The 4541-nt window shown below is 35.3% G+C and overlaps 1 long non-coding RNA gene across 1 annotated transcript; it reads right to left on the bottom strand.

The window, feature by feature from the left end:
* Positions 1–1392: 1392 nt before the first annotated feature.
* Positions 1393–4172, bottom strand: LOC122138920. Its single transcript, XR_006155896.1, has 3 exons — positions 3944–4172; positions 3701–3787; positions 1393–1484 (listed from the first exon to the last, which is right to left on the bottom strand). It is a non-coding gene; the product is annotated as an uncharacterized LOC122138920 (long non-coding RNA).
* Positions 4173–4541: the final 369 nt, after the last annotated feature.

The following is a 4541-nucleotide window of genomic DNA, read 5'->3' as shown; positions in this document are numbered from 1 at the left end:
CCTTTGTAGTGTGATGGTTGTGCATCTTTTACTAATTTTTATAAGTGCTTGACTGAGGTAAAGGGATGGCTAGCAAATAATTTTTTTACAATTAAATGAGGATAAAACTGAGTTTATTATGTTTTGGGAACAAGGAGCTTGGGAATGCTCCGGCTGGAAATAATAGACTACTGTCCAACAATATGCAAAGTTATGTAAAGAACCTAGGAGTATTTTCAATTCTGACTTATGCTTTGATTGTCAATTTTACAGCGTTGTGAAATCATCTTTCTTTCAGTAAAGAAAACAGTCTAAACTGAAACCAATTCTTTCGTACAAGGACTTGGAGATTGTTGTGCATGCCTTTGTTTCAACCCGGCTGGACTATTGTAATGCTCTTTATCTGGGCATAAGTGAAATCACTGATTACTCGTCTTCAGTGTGTCCAGAATGCTGCAGCGAGATTTTTTTAACAAATACCAGAAAACAGGATCACATAACACCTTTATTGATATTCCCTTCACTGGCTACCCTGTTAGATACAGAATACAATATAAGGTGTTGATGTTTGTTTTTTAAAGCACTACATGATCAAGCTCCTGAGTACATAAAGATATGTCAGTTTCCTTATCAGTTCTCAAACGTCACCTTCGCTCCTCTCGGAATATGCTCCTAACCATCCCCACGGTCTCGCTTGAGGGACGTAGTGGAGGCCGCGCTTTTTTCTGTTGCAGCTCATGCACTTTGGAATGTGTTGCCACTATCCCTAAAAACCTCATCAGGCATGGATATTTTTAAAATGGAATTGAAGACATTATTTATTTAATCAAGCTTTTGGCGTTTGATTAGGTCTGAGAACTGTGAGTGATTTGTTGTTTGATTCTCTTAGTGTCTTGTTTTAATGTTTGCATGTATTTTAGAGTATTGATCAGCCTAACTATGGACAGCACTTTGGTCCATTCTAATGGTTTTGAAAGAAATAAATATATAAAAGTTGAGTTGAGTTGAGTAGTTTAGCAGCGCTCCCCTTTATCAAAAAGGGTCGCCTATGAGTGCGCTACTCTCTTCCTGAATTCGGAGTTCTCCTCTCACGTGAGCGCTCCAGCATTATTTCCATAGATCGAGTTGATGACTCTCAAACACATTGTTTTGGGATGCACTATTCCATCTACAGTATGAGCTGCTCTATCAGAGTGCCACGAGATCAGTGTGTTAATGTCTCTCACACTCTTCTGAGCTCAGAATAAACCAGCAAATAAACCATTTCTCAAACTGATAGTGAACAGTTAGTGATTATGTACTCCATCTCTTAATGTCTTCAGAGAGGAATTCAGTATATCTAGAGACTGATTTAAGAAGAAAACAGTATCTGAGAGCTGCTGTAAAGCACTGGTGTGAGGAAGACAGTGATGATGTACCTTTAGTTGTGTGTGTGTTTGTAGTTGAGGGTTCCTGAGAGTTTGTCCTGTTGACTGGAATCACTGATGTTGTTGAATTAGTTTGAACTGTGAAAGATCAATATTAGTTCAGATTAGATTATGACAACTGTAGATTATGAACAATCATTTTTTAATCACACAAGATACCTTTTAGCATTAGTATTATGTTGCACATCTATCAGACTTTTTCACAGGGGTTTATAGAGAATGTAGAAGTGTGTTTACCTGTGAGAAGTGAACACCTACACAAATGACACTCATCAGCCATTTTCTCTTTATCTCATTTTTTCTTTATTATATGATCTTAACTCTTTCTTTAAACACTATCAGCTCTTCCTGTGTTTGTTCACTTCCTCTGATCTACAGACTGAGTGGATATTCTGATAGAGCTGTATTTAGTGACTCAATGCAGTGCATAATGAAGACGTGCTGCTTCACATTTATCTTGTAAATATTGAAGTTTTTTTTTTTTTTTTTAATTACCAAACCATAAACTGCTAACCTGGGAAAACACAAGACTCTTGACATGATGTTGTTTGTGAAACATGTTCTTCAGTGTGAGAACTGTATATAGTTAACCACATCTGCTCTGAATACAATCTGCATTACTGTTGTTTCACTTCTTTCTTTCGGCAGTTCCTCTCATGGTGTTACATTTTAGAAACAAGTCCTTCAGTTATATATGATTAAACTGTTTTGTTATAGAAAAGGTATTCACTATCAACGAGTTCCTTCCTTCAGTCAGAACGAGAACAATAATAGCATATTATGCCATAGTCTGTCAAACTTGCTGTCCATCATCCTAAATAATATGTGATATTAAAATAAGTGTGTCCCAAAGCACAGTGTGTTGAAAAGAGTAAGACAGAAGTCCCTGGATGGTGTACTATTTCAGGTCGATTTTTGAAATGTGGATCTGTGCACACTCTAATGGCTAATATTACACACAATCCAATGCATTTCGATAAATCATTTGGTTGAGAACTACAAACACGAATAAAAAGCTTAAAAAAAAACTACAAACATGGTGCATGAGCGTGACCAACAGTTAAGTAGAGAGATTTAGATGAAGGGATTTAAGTTACTAATAATCAACATTTAACCTGGTAAATATATATATATATATATATATATATATAGATATATATATATATATATATATATATATATATATATAGCTATATATATATATATATAATGTTATCAGTGTTATATTTCATCTGCAACAGCAATGTAAACTTTTATAAACATCCGTTTGGTTGTTAACTTTTAAATGCATCATTATGCAGAAAATATGAGCAGAGTTCTCCTCATAAATACCCGCGGCACGCAGATCAACGTGCTTCTTCTTTTTCTCTCCTCCAGTATGGTAGGAAGTTAAATGAAATGAAATGTGGAGGATGTTAACTGTGACACGATGATTGACATGCCAGTTTAACAGTGACAGGATGTGTGTAATTATGCAACAAAGCGGACTGTTAAAGACACAACTGTATGAAATTACAGTTTGTCTCAAAGCTTGCCGACTCTTCTACTACACACTCAAAAGTGTTTACTTCTTTCTTCACCAAAAGAGTACCCTTAAGGGTGTAGTATAAGTAGGCACATTGGGATGCAGCAAAGGTCAAAGGAAAGCCCTTTCCTCAGCACTTAATATTGACAGTCATTTCTAAAGACTCAGAAGTAATATCAGAGATTGTTTCTAAATTTTATAGCAGGCTTTTTTCAAGTATGGCATTTGTTTTTACTTTCTTTACATCTGTGTGTAGTGTGGCTAATTACTTTATGTTTGTGTGTAGAGTTACTAGGAAAAAATACAATTTTTAGAAGAGTTAAAATAGTTTTTGAAAGAAGTGTTTTGTGTTTGCAAGATGTGTGTGATGTTTTGCATGTCGTGTGTTTGTGACAATTGAGCTACTTTTTTGGAAACATTTAAAAATGCTTTAGTATGTTTGCTCTTTGACTATGAATACAAACTTCTTTACTTTACTTTTACTGTAGTATTTTGTTAATCACCTCACAAAACAACACCGTACACACAAACAAAAATCAAAGTGTCTGACAGCATCAGTGTGTTAATGTCTATCACACTCTTCTGAGCTCAGAATAAAAACCAGCAAATAAACCGTTTCCTCAAACTGATAGTGAACAGTTAGTGATTCTGTACTCCATCTCTTATGTCTTCAGAGAGGAATTCTTATATCTAGAGACTGATTTAAGAAGAAAACAGTATCTGAGAGCTGCTGTAAAGCACTGGTGTGAGGAAGACACTGATGATGTACCTTTAGTTGTGTGTGTGTTTGTAGTTGAGGGATCCTGAGAGTGTGTGCTGTTGACTGGAATCACTGATATTGTTGAATTAGTTTGAGCTGTAAATGATGAATATTAGTTCATTTTAGATTATGACAAGTGTAGATTATGACAATCATATCTTAATCACACAAGATAACTTTAGCATTAGTATTATGTTAGCACATCTAACAGACTTTTTTCACAGTTTAAAGAGCATGTAGAAGTGTGTTTACCTGTGAGAAGTGAAGAGAGAAAGATCAGTCCCAGCAGACACAGATGACACTCATCAGCCATTTTCTCTTTATCTATTTTTTTTTGTCTTCATTATATGATCACAACTCTTTCTTTAAACACTATCAGCTCTTCCTGTGTTTGTACACTTCCTCTGATCTACAGACTGAGTCATATTCTGAGAGAGTTGTATTAAGTGACACAATGCAGTGCATAATGAAGACGTGCTGCTTCACATTTATCTGTAAATATTGAAGAAATATTTTATCTATAACACATTTTCACACCCCATTTGTTGCTGCCGTGTGTCTTGAGTTTGAGCTCCGTCACGTTAATTCTTTATCGTCTATTTTTTTAATCTTAAAATCTATTTTATATACCATCATTTTCGTTTCTATAATGTGCGAATATATCCTCTATCGTATTCTACAGTAAAAACAATCAGAGCGCCTTGTTATCACTAGTTTTATTTTGATTTCCTGAGTCCGCTAGTAGCTTATAGCCCGTTTAGCATTGCCAGCGTTGTTGTCGCTAAACCCGCGTGCATCACTAATACTCTATTCACACACATTACAATTGCTTTTCTCACTGTTACTTGCT

The sequence above is a fragment of the Cyprinus carpio genome, chromosome A3 (genome assembly GCF_018340385.1).
Source record: "Cyprinus carpio isolate SPL01 chromosome A3, ASM1834038v1, whole genome shotgun sequence".
NCBI classification, from domain to species: Eukaryota; Metazoa; Chordata; class Actinopteri; order Cypriniformes; family Cyprinidae; genus Cyprinus; species Cyprinus carpio.
The sequence above is the reverse complement of the archived record's forward strand: the minus strand, read 5'-3'. Positions and strand labels throughout refer to the sequence as shown.